Source organism: Populus alba, chromosome 8 (assembly GCF_005239225.2).
Source record: "Populus alba chromosome 8, ASM523922v2, whole genome shotgun sequence".
Classification (NCBI taxonomy): Eukaryota; Viridiplantae; Streptophyta; class Magnoliopsida; order Malpighiales; family Salicaceae; genus Populus; species Populus alba.
This window is the reverse complement of record NC_133291.1, coordinates 3,635,194-3,648,310: the sequence shown is the minus strand read 5'-3', so window position 1 is coordinate 3,648,310 and position 13,117 is coordinate 3,635,194. Positions and strand designations below refer to the sequence as shown.

Genomic DNA, 13,117 nt, shown 5'->3' with positions numbered 1-13,117 from the left:
GAAACCCACCCTTGGGTTTTCCCGATATATTACTTCTATAGCAATATTTGCTTCGCTGATAGGCAGCTTAGCAAGTTCTAATTCTGATATGCGATTGCATATAATTAGAATTTTTAGCTTAATGCTTAGAGCTCATCATTGTTTAGGAACTCACCACTTGTTTATTCTTGTATATGTATTCCTTCTATAGCAATGTTGCTTCATTGCTTGGCAGCTTAGGAAGTTCTAATTAATTGGTTTAGCAACTTGAGACTAATCTATTTCAGGATGTCTCTTCTTTGGTTTAGTAACTTGAGACTAATCTATTTCAGTACGTCTCTTCTTTGGTTTAGCAACTTGATACAGTTCGAGTTCTTTTTAATCTTTACTTTTGTCTTGTACAATCATGCAATCACTTTATATAATGTCCTCAAGTTGAGCATGAGCTTTACAACTGGGAAAAAAGTGCACAACCGTTTTCTATATATTGGAAATTGAAGATTGAAGAAACCAGTGTTTGCATTCCCTTGATTATAGCTATCTAGAACTCTGTGCTGGTCTTCTGAGCATGAATTTTCTTTGAATTTTGTTAATTATTGACCGTTTGAATTACTTGAGATGTTAGAACTGAGAGCTTGTCATCACCCTACTTGTGCATGATATGATGTTGGTTATTACTAGTATGGCAAGCTGCCGTGAGGGTTGCGAAAGATTTATTTTGTGCATTTTACACCATTTTATTCAAAGGTAGTTGATGTAATGTTGCGGGCAAGTTTTCAAAGTGGTTGGATAGACATTGAAAAATATGAACAGTTATGTGCTATGTATATATGCGTGTGACATTAACACGAGTAGAGAAGACTTGAGACTTACCTTGGATGGAGGTTAAGTATGGTCGACTATGCATGTGGCACAAACTTAAAGGAAAGAATGTCATCCTTCCGAGAAATAGAGTACCAGAAGGAAAGGTTGCTTTTACGGATTCATGAGAAATGCAAAATTGTCAGTGTTCAACAGGAAATATTTCTTGTACCAACGTTTTCCTGCGACGGACGTACATGGATGTCTTGTAAGCGTGGTGTGTCAAGAATGCAAGGTAACGTGCATGACTAGTGATTGATTCGTTTTTGAGAAAACGAGCCGTTTTGCTATCATCACTCTTAATTTGCTCGAGTCAATATTGTTAACAGCTGGATTAATTGATTTGATAAATTTCCTTTGGCTGCCAGGGGATGAAAATCTCGCGTGCTTGCTTGGTTTGTGTGAGTGAATCTTTTATTTGGAATATTTTGGTCTCGTATTAATTAGCAGTTTAACTCTTGAATCTGGTTCTGCTGCCTCTGCCAAGCCTGAAAAATCAGAATATTGCACCCTCTATAATGCATGATGATAGTGTTTTTAGATTCGATCGGATTCTCATTCCCGATGCTCATTTGATTTGGTCTCATTGGGTTTCTTCCATCATTTCAAATGTACATAATTTTGATTGCACACATGTCCATGTATGCTCGAGTCCGTATTTCATGTTTCAAATTGAACTAGGAAATTCTTACAAGTTGCAAGCTATCCATCATGTCATGTCGGTTAGTGCGCCTTCATCCTTCTTGTTAGGCTGATCTAATATTTGTAAATCTCGACTTTACTTGTAAAATAGCATGTTTTTATGATTTAATATGCATTTAACATGCAAATTTGAATTAAAAATTTGAAAATTAGTAAAATTAGTAAAGCTAAAAAAAGATTTACGCATAATGGTAGTCTTTATTATCATCAGTTTATATTTTTTTTGTTCTTTTGTTTTATGAGAAGATCAAATGGTAAGGCCTAACTGTTCAAGCGTAAATTCTGGGATTAAATGGTTGGCTGAGACAAAGGATCATCCCTTCCCCCCCCCTTCTTTCCATGACAGACATGAGATAAAACTGGTGTTGAACCATTTTGCCTGAAGAAACTGTTATTATGAACCTATATATAGCAGTCTCGACATTTCGAGTGACATGCATATGTTTAGATCCAGTTGTGAACCTCTACTCCATTTTGATGGTTATGGAGGCTTGCTGACAAATAAAGCTTCAAACTGTATTAGAAAACTATTACTTTAGATTTGCGTAGTCCTCTTTCTCACCCATGAAGTCTATCAGTCTCGCAGGATCCACACCTTCACACACATTCTACAGCAGTACTGAAATGGCGAAAGATTGGTGACCATAACTGGCTAGAGATGACATGGCAAGTTCAGTCCCAGTTACATCAAATTACCATCTCGTATTCCTTTTCTTTTTTATTTCTTTCTTTTTGCTTCATCTGCACACATTTGTTGTAAATTAAGACCTGGAACACTTGACTCAAGATGAGATGTTTCTTGTTTGGTCAAGTTGCTGGCATTCCTCTTCCCAGTGTAGCCTAATCCTTCTTTCTTCTCTCTTTTTTACCTTTCTCCTGTATCGATGCAGCGGCTTTTGATATTATTCCATGGAATACCCTACAATATCAAGCAGAAATAAATAGTATCATATATTCATCAAAATAAAAAAAAATAAAAACTTTAAACAAAAGGGTTATTTTTGGTTCATACAAGATTGATGAAAAATGGAACAGAATCTCGTTCTATTTTCTGTTAAATGTTCTTGGCTCTCTAAAATCAATTAGCAAGATCATTCTAATTTCCACCATCAATATTCCTAAGTAAACCAACATTACCTAAAGTAAAAAATATTGAAACTTCATACAAAAGGGTATATTTGGTTCATTCTAGGATTCAAAATGAAATGAAATTTTTTTTTTATTTTTGGTTCATTAACATCATGAATAACAATTCTTTCTCAAAATTCATCTTTCAAAGAATTGTTAATATATAATTAATTAAAAAAAATTATTTACAACTTTACAATTTAAGTTTATATTGCATTTTTCATTTCGTCTTAAAAAAAAGGTTTCTGATAACCCTGGGCTGATGTATTTTGGCTTCTGCAAAAGGTTGCGTCACCGAGCTATTTATGGGTGAACAAGCATCAATTAGATTTGGATATATATTGAACTGGAAACTCTCCTCACATCTTGTATGGCAGTGGTAGTATATTGGCTTCGTTTGTCAACTTTTGCTGGTCTTTGTTGAAAGTTTCAATTGGTAACTCGAACAGCAAATTTGAGCAGTAAATTGACTATTGTAATCAGAAACCATTCCGTCTCCTCTTTCGGGGGTGGAGCTATAAGATTTTCTCTGGAAATTTACTACACCATGTGTAGATTTTATAACCTCGTCTTATTTGAAGCTAGATCCTTGACGTTTTCTGCTTCCTGTTTTCTGGTTAAGTATGAGCTGAAAATCAAGTCCGGTCCTTCTACTTTTAACACACTGCGAATTGAACCTCCCGCGTGTAATCTGATAAAAAAAGAAAAAAAAGAGCACCCCATTGACGGTTAAAATGATCTTAGCCCTTCACTCGTAGGCCGTAGCCATCCGGGTGTTACAACCGGCGGCTAAAGCGTGGTAGTCGGCGCCCTTTCGTGGTCTCCTTTTCTATTTTTTTTTTCCAAGCCGCAATCGAAATCCATTTTCTTTCTAGTAAGCTAGGGCTTAGTAAGCAAATCGAAGGAGGCGTCAAGCTGGGGCAAGTCAAGTTAGTTTTTAGCAGTCCCGGTGAGCCGCTAGGTAAAAGGCTGCTAGGGCTTGAGTTTAGTTTCTTAGCACAGACAGAAAAGGTTAGGGCAGCTGGGGAATTAGTTGAAGTTCAAGCATCTCTTGCCTGTAAAAGGATAATCTCTTCCATTCTATCCAATTGCATAAATCACCGCTTTCTCTCTCTCTTTAAGAACAAGTTCTAAGAAATGGTGATGATCCTGAATTGACTTGATGCATTCCCGTGCGGTCTTAGACCCTTTGTATCGAGGTATCGAGTGAACCCATTAAATTAAAGGAGAGATGAATGAAGGCTTGTCCCAGCCCTTTTCTCTCAATCCAATCTCGTATTTACAGAGAAGAGAGACAGCGCTCCTTTAGAAGCACTGGCTCATGTTTTCCAGGGTTGCAATACCTTATGTGAACAGTATATACAAAGTCAGATTTAGGATTTATAACATCTGTAATCTTTGAATTTAATTCTATTTAAAAGTTTTAATGAAAATATTTTATGTTTAAAATTTTATTGGTGTTAAAATTTAAATATAATTCAATTTCTAAAAATATTATAAAAATAAATTAGGGGTTTATATTTTCAAAAATGATAAATTTAATATTAAAATTAATTTTTCTTAAAAATTGCATGTTGGTATGTACTTGCACTTATTCGTGCATATTTTTTTTTCCTTTTTTTATTAATATAGATGTTTGGGTTAGCTTGCTTGTACCTTGACTAATTTTATGGGCCTCGAAATTAATCACCATGTAAGTCTTCAGTAATCCTGAAAGGACTCGGATTAGAAACTATTGAAAAATAAACTTAAAATTTGACCACTTAAACAATACTTTAGGGTTTGCAATTTTGGTGATAGGGTAAAGTTGTAGTGGGGGGGTTATAATTTTTATTTTAGGCTCCGTTTGTTTGCTGGAAAGTAGTTTCCTTTTGAAAAGTGAATTCCGAGAAAGTATTTTTCGATGTTTGGTAGTGTAATGAAAAATGAGTTGAAATTTTTTTTTCAGTTTTTGGTTATGTTATGAAAAATAAGCTGGCAAATAACTTATTAATATTTTATTTTTCTCAAGTTTATTAAAATAATGAAGAATAAATCTTACAATTTAAAAAGTTGAATGAGAATGAAATTGAAAAAAAAAATATAATTTCATAAATTATCTCAAATAAAATAAATAATAATCAAAATAATAGAGATCAAATCTAAAAAATTAAAAAAAATGAAAGATGAAGAAATTAAAATAATAATAATCAACATTTCATAAATTATTTCAAATAAAATAAGTAATAATCAAAAGAATGAGGACCAAATTTGATAGATAAAAAATTTCAATAAAAATATGATAAGAAAAAAGCAAATAGCAATTATAAAAATAAGGACCAAAGTTAATATAAAAATAAAATTTTAAGAGATGAAATTAAAAAATAAATATTCAAAACAAAATATATATAGCAATCAAAAGTTTGAGGATCAAATTTGATATAATCAGCAAATAATAACACTTTTAAATTTTTCACAATTTTCAGAAGTGTTTTCCCCTAAATTTTTCAGGAAAACACTTTCCTGAAAACCAAGCCAAATTTTCCTTTTACTGGAAAGTGTTTTCTATTGACGAACTATTCTACTGGCAAATAAACATAAGAAAGTTTGGAAAGTGATTTTCCGGAAACCACTTTCCGGAAAACAAACATAGCTAAAGGAAAAACACTTTCCTGAAAACCAAGTTAAATTTTTCTTTGATTGAAATTGATTGGAAATGGTTTTCCGTTGACCAACTTTTTTAATAACAAACAAACACAGAAAAGTTTGAAAAATAGTTTCTCGAAAATTACTTTCTAGAAAACAAACATGGCCTTAGAGACCAAGAGTTGCATGAAAAAAATGAAAAGAGAAAACTTGGTGATTTTTTAGAATTACTGACATGTGCTATAAAAAATGATGTAACATATTATTAATATTGATTGATAGAATCACATTATAATTTATAAAATGTCAGTAATTATATGACTAAAATTATAATCCATACAAGAAGTTCTTCCCAGAGGAGCATCAGGCAGGAGATGCAACACTCCCATACCCGGGGGTGATTACTTGCATGAGTAGCGACGTTTCCCTTGAGCAGTGGTTTTTCTCCCATTTCCAACTACTTGAGGAGGACATTCTATTGAGAATGGCAGTGACTGTGTGGTCTATTTGGATTCATCGCAGTGATCACTTATGGAATAATGGATCAATGCCTTCGCATATAGCAGTCAAGACAGGCCTGGATTTTCTCAACATCTGAACTGGTGCTCAGACCAAATCAACCACACCTTCACGTCAGCATTCTTTCCATAACTGGGAAAAAAGCCACCCCTGGGGTTTCTCAAGTGCAATGTAGATGCTGCTATCTCAAATAATGTTGCAGGTATGGGAGTTGGTTTTTTGCTCAGGGATGGCACCGGTACTGTCTTTTAGTGTGGCTGCTGGCAAACCACAGGTGCTTTCGAACCACGCATGGTAGAGGCATTAGCTCTTGCAGGGGTTTTGGAGAAGCTTCATACACTTGGTTTCAACAATATCATCGTTGAATCAGATGCAAAAGCCCTTGTAGATGGCATTGCCTCTACAAAATTAGCTCACCCTGATATTTTCGAATATGGGTTAGTCCTACAGGGCTGTCGCAGATTGATTGATGGTTCAGCTACTATTAAGATTGTTCATGTCAGCAGAAATGCCAGCTCAATTGCGCATTTTCTTGCTAATTTGTCATTTGATTTTATGAGTGATGTTTCTTGGAGTCACACTCCTGATTTTCTCTGTACTGTACTTTCAAGTGATGCTTAATAATACAGCTACCTTTCTTAAAAAAGAAAGAAAAGGACCACTCTGTCCATTATATCATGCGAGGAAGTACAACTTCGATTCTTTTGTTTTTTTGTTTTTTTTTTTTCTATTTTTGTTTTAAGAAATATTTTGAAAATAGAAAGAGACTCCCTGTCTCTCTCTCTCAACTTTACTCTGAGAGTAGGGTTTACTGACACACACAAAACCCTAAGCCCAAGCACTCTCTCATCCTGCAAATTGTAGCCTCTAGGTTAGCCAATGATTCTTCATGCTCTGCTTTTACACACACACACACACACTCTTTTCCTGTCTTGTCTGTGTTTTTTTTTTTTTTTTTTTTCCCATATAGTTTCGTGAATTTGTGCAGGTCCAGTGTAATGGCGGGTGCCCGAGAAATCACAGCAACAACAGAATTCTTGCTTGTAAGTCCTTTTTTACTATCACTATTCTTGATTGTGATATGAAGGATAAAATTTTCAGTTTAATTTTTCTTGTAGGATTCAATTTCTTGTTAATTGTTCTAGAAATCTTATTTTTTTTGTGATTTGTTTTCTTCCTGGAATTCTATTACAGGGTAACAGTAGGAAAACCCTGTATGCACAGAGAGATTTGCCTATTAATCGACGGAACTAGTTGCTGTTGGGGATGCTTCGTGGTCATAGGCTTGCGTTTGGTGTGTCTAATAAAAGGAGTGTTTCATTGAGGTGTCGTGAGCAATCAAAGCCTAGAGCTTTGTTTTCTGGGGGTGTGACGAGTTCTGTTGATGAGCAATCAAGTTTAATTGAAAAGCCCGCGCAAGAACTGATTCATTTTTATCGCATTCCGTTGATTCAAGAGAGTGCAACTCTTGAATTACTTAAGTCTGTTCAAACGAAAGTTTCAAATAAGATTGTTAGTTTGCGAACTGAGCAGTGCTTTAATATCGGGATTCGGTCTTGGATTTCAAGCCAGAAGCTTGGGGTTCTTAGGTGGCTTCTACAAGAAACTTATGAGCCCGAGAATTTGGGGACTGAGAGCTTTCTCGAGAAGAAGATGAAGGAAGGAGTGAATGCTGTGATAGTCGAGGCTGGACCCAGGTTGTCTTTTACCACAGCTTGGTCTGCGAATGCTGTATCAATTTGTCATGCTTGTGGGTTGACAGAGGTTACTAGACTGGAACGGTCAAGGAGGTACTTACTGTACAGTAAGGGTGTGTTGCAAGATTATCAAATCAATGAGTTTGCTGCAATGGTTCATGATCGGATGACTGAGTGTGTTTATACTCAGAAGCTTTACATCTTTCGAAACCAGTGTAGTTCCGGAGGAAGTTCGATATGTTCCTGTCATGGAGAGGGGTAGAAAAGCATTGGAGGAGATTAATCAGGAGATGGGGCTTGCGTTTGATGAGCAAGATTTACAGTATTATACTAGTTTGTTCAGGGAGGACATCAAGCGGAATCCGACAACTGTGGAATTGTTTGACATTGCACAATCTAATAGCAAGCATAGCAGGCATTGGTTTTTCACTGGGAAGATTATTATAGATGGACAGCCCATGAATAGAACTCTTATGCAGATTGTGAAGAGCACGTTGCAGGCGAATCCAAATAATTATGTGATTGGTTTCAAGGACAACTCGAGTGCAATCAAAGGCTTCCCTGTACAGCAATTGCGGCCAGTTCAGCCCGGCTCAACATGTCCCTTGAATGCAAGCAACCATGACCTTGATATTTTATTTACAGCCGAGACTCATAATTTCCTGTGTGCAGTGGCACCTCACCCTGGGGCAGAGACAGGTGCAGGGGGTCGAATTAGGGATACTCATGCAACAGGTAGAGGGTCATTTGTTGTTGCATCTACAGCTGGTTACTGCGTTGGGAATCTGAATGTTGTGGGTTCTTATGCGCCATGGGAAGATCATTCTTTCACATACCCATCAAACTTGGCATCGCCTTTGCAGATTCTCATTGATGCTAGCAATGGTGCTTCAGATTATGGAAACAAATTTGGGGAGCCCTTGATTCAGGGCTACACTAGAACTTTTGGGATGCGACTTCCTAGTGGGGAGAGGCGGGAATGGTTGAAACCAATTATGTTCAGTGGAGGCATAGGGCAAATTGATCACACCTACATAACGAAAGGGGAACCTGATGTCGGCATGCTGGTTGTAAAGATTGGAGGTCCTGTTTATTGAATTGGAATGGGAGGTGGGGCCGCATCAAGCATGGTGAGTGGCCAGAATGATGCTGATCTTGACTTTAATGCTGTACAGCACGGAGATGCTGAAATGGCACAGAAACTGTATCGTGTTGTTCGTTCCTGCATTGAGATGGGGGAGAACAATCCAATCATTAGTATCCATGATCAGGGAGCAGGTGGTAACTGTAATGTTGTGAAGGAAATTATATATCCAAAGGGTGCTCAAATTGACATCCAGGCAATTGTTGTTGGTGATCACACAATGTCTGTTTTGGAGATATGGGGTGCAGAGTATCAGGAGCAAGATGCAATTTTGGTGAAGGCTGAAAGCCGTGACCTCTTGCAATCAATCTGCAAAAGGGAAAGGGTGTCAATGGCTGTTATCGGAACTATTAGTGGCGAGGGACGTGTTGTCTTGGTTGATAGTTCAGCTATTGAGAAATGTCGTTCAAATGGACTCCCTCCCCCTCCTCCTGCAGTGGATCTTGAGCTTAAGAAAGTTCTCGGGGACATGCCTCAGAAAAGTTTTGAGTTCCACCGGGTGGTTTCTGCACGAGAGCCACTTGATATTGCTCCAGACATCACAGTGACGGATGCTTTAATGAGGGTATTAAGACTTCCATCTGTATGTTCAAAACGATTCTTAACAACAAAAGTGGACAGGTGTGTAACAGGTCTTGTAGCACAGCAGCAAACTGTTGGTCCTCTGCAAATTACACTTGCTGATGTTGCTGTCATTGCTCAGACCTATACTGACTTGACTGGAGGTGCCTGTGCCATTGGGGATTAGCCTATCAAAGGTCTGGTTTATCCAAAGGCTATGGCGAGGTTGGCTGTTGGAGAAGCTCTCACAAATCTGGTTTGGGCAAAGATTACTTCTCTTTCCGATGTTAAGGCAAGCGGGAATTGGATGTATGCTGCCAAGCTGAATGGGGAAGGAGCTGACATGTATGATGCTGCCACAGCTCTTTCAGAAGCTATGATTGAACTTGGCATTGCTATCGAAGGGGGCAAGGACAGTCTCTCCATGGCAGTCCATGCAGGTGGTGAGATTGTTAAGGCCCCAGGAAATCTTGTTATCAGTGCTTATGTCACTTGCCCTGACATAACAAAAACAATTACCCCTGATCTGAAGTTGAGAGATGAGGGTTTACTTCTTCACATTGATCTGGCCAAGGGAAAGAGGCGCTTGGGTGGATCTGCACTTGCTCAGGCTTTTGACCAAGTTGGCGATGACTGCCCAGATCTTGACGATGTTTCTTACCTGAAAAAAACTTTCGAGTTTGTGCAGGATCTTATTACTGAAGAAATAATCTCTTCTGGCCATGATATTAGTGATGGTGGGCTACTGGTATGTGCCCTGGAGATGGCATTTGCTGGGAATTGTGGTATTCTTTTGGACTTGATTTCAAAAGGGGAGAGCCTCTTTGAAACAGTCGTTGCAGAAGAGCTTGGTCTTGTTCTTGAAGTCAGCAGAAAAAACTTGGATATTGTAATGCAAAAGCTCAATAGTGCTGGGGTTTCTGGCGAGATTATTGGGCGAGTGACTGCCTCACCGTTGATAGAATTGAAAGTTGATGGGGTAACTCAATTGAAGGAGGAAACATCTTTCCTTACAGACATTTGGGAGGAAACCAGTTTCCATCTGGAGAAATTTCAGAGATTAGCTTCTTGTGTGGACTTAGAGAAGGAAGGTTTAAAGTCTAGGCTTGAACCTACCTGGAGATTGTCCTACACTCCTACCCTTACTGATGATAAATATATGATCTCAACATCGAAGCCAAAAGTAGCTGTCATTCGAGAGGAAGGCAGCAATGGAGATAGAGAGATGTCTGCAGCTTTTTATGCTGCTGGTTTTGAACCCTGGGATATTACAATGTCAGACCTTCTGAATGGAGTTATCACTATTCGTGATTTCATTGGTATCGTGTTTGTGGGTGGCTTTAGCTATGTCGACGTGCTTGATTCTGCAAAAGGTTGGTCTGCTTCCATACGGTTTAACCAGCCTCTTTTGAATCAATTTCAAGAGTTCTACAAACGACCAGATACTTTTAGTCTTGGTGTTTGCAAAGGGTGTCGGCTCATGGCTCTATTGGGGTGGGTCCCAGGTCCCCAAGTTGGGGATGTGTTTGGTACTGGAGGAGACCCATCACAACCAAGGTTTGTTCACAATGAATCTGGTCGGTTTGAATGCCGCTTTACAAGTGTGACAATAGAGGACTCGCCTGCTATCATGTTCAAAGGAATGGAGGGTAGCACATTGGGTGTGTGGGCGGCTCATGGTGAGGGAAGAGCATATTTCCCTGATGGTGGTGTACTGGATCGTGTGATTCATTCAAATTTGGCCCGAGTAAGATACTGTGATGATGATGGGAATCCAACAGAAGTTTACCCTTTCAACGTCAATGGCTCTCCTTTAGGAGTTGCAGCAATTTGTTCTCCTGATGGGAGGTATCTTGCAATGATGCCTCATCCTGAGCGTTGCTTCTTGATGTGGCAATTCCCTTGGTACCCCACGCATTGGAGTTTGGACAAGAAAGGCCCTAGCCCGTAGTTAAAGATGTTCCAGAATGCCAGAGAATGGTGCTCTTGAGACAGGTTAGTGTCTTTCACAAACATTCTTGTCAGGGTTTTGCTTCAATTGCTTGCTGATACTTTATTTTTATGTTTCAGGCCTGTATCTTGTCTGATGAACAGGGAGGATGGGTTCATTACTAATTAAGGCATCCAGAACTTTTTGAAGTCAGGTGGTGGATTTGCTTCTCTGTTCAAATCTAAGTATCTCCAAGGTTTCAATTTTTTTCCTCAATTTTTTCTGCCAAAAATACACAGAAGTTTGAGTGGATTCGGGGTGCACAACTTTTTTGAGTTTCATGTTGTTCCCTTTACCATGTTCTAGCTTCGTCCTTTTGTACTGTAGCTAAAGTGCTGAATGAGGTAGGCATGAAGAATTTTAACTGTTAATGAAAAAAAAATATTTTTGGCCGTCCCTTGTGATGGATGAGAGGCATAAAGAACTGAGTCCAACTTCTTGCAATGGCCTTCCATTGATTATGCTGATGTGCAAATGAAGAGGTTCCTTTTAACCAGCTTTGAATGAACTGTTTTAGTTATGCAATCCATGAATCATTTTTTTTGAAAGCCAAGTCATTAATATAAGGAAGTGGGGTGCACAACTCTTTTGAGTTTCATGTTGTTCCCTTTACTATGTTTTGGCTTTGTCCTTCGGGGTTGTAGCTTAAGTGCTTAATGAGCTATGCAGGAAGAATTTTAACTGTTAATGAAAAATAAATTTTTTGGACATCCTTTGTGATGGATGAGTGACATAAAGAACTGAGGCCAACTTCTTGCAATGACCCTTTCATTGTTTATGCTGTTGTGCAAATAAAGAGGTTCCTATTTAACCAGCTTGGAATGAACTGTTTTAGTTATGCAATCCATGAATCATTTTTATTGAAAGTCAAGTCGTTAATCCAGGGAAGTGTCAAACAGAGTTGTCAGGGGTGTGTGGCATATGGAATTGAATGAATTTTATGTTCAGTGAATCAGTCAATTCAGGATAACCTCTTTAGTTATTCACGATCTTGAAGAATTATGTGGGTTTCATGTTATGGCCAAACATTATCTGCGTTGCAACCAATTGAACCTGTGCAATTGCGGTACATATTTTGTCATCTTTACAATGACATCTATGTTTCGGTAATCAAGTGTACAGTAGCACACAGAAATAAGATGGTGGCTATTGTCCATCTTTGAAGCCTATAAACCTGATGTTTGTGATTGTGTATTTGGTTATATTTTGCTGTTTACTCCACAAATTTACTTCCCCCTTTCAGGTTTTGATTATTCACCCACTTACGTCCCAAAACAAAAAAGCTTTACTGAGTGAGGTATCAGCCGTGGCCTGAAGGTCATCTAAATTTTTTTACCACAGTTTCTCCACAGAGAAGATTCAATAAATTATACAGCTTGCGTGCCCTATCTTCACGTCTAAAATTGGCTGTATTTTTGTCAAAACCAGAGTGCTTCCAGTTAATTGCGCTTGGTGCTAAATACTCGTCAAACCATCTTAATATATCCGTATTTCCATCTTTCAGTCACGGCATCACTTTTTGGAGGCTTGGTTCATGTTGCATCACCATATCACTTATTCACATCATTGCAGTGAAAATTTATATCCAGGTGACATGGTGCCCATACATTTTACCCAGGCCGAGCCTGTTTAGAATTTCAGTATGATAACATGATATGATATAAAATTATGTAGCCCTGCATCTGTCTTCCTGTCTCAGTATGTTGTCTTTCTTTCTGTTGGTACTTGTGCATGCATATTATGTGCTGCAGGTACTTCATCTGGTTCTGCTCTAGTTTCATCATCCAAATTCTTACAGACTTAATTGATCCGAAAGAAAAGGGTGTTGCATGGTGGGGATTCATTTTGGAATACATCTATGCTTTTATGTTTATAATCATAGTTGTAGTAAAATTACAAAATAGCAACCCA

General features: G+C 38.0%; 1 pseudogene; it reads left to right on the top strand.

Annotated features, from left to right (window-relative positions):
- Positions 1-6,538: 6,538 nt before the first annotated feature.
- On the top strand, positions 6,539-11,206 carry LOC118052271 (probable phosphoribosylformylglycinamidine synthase, chloroplastic/mitochondrial; annotated as a pseudogene).
- Positions 11,207-13,117: the final 1,911 nt, after the last annotated feature.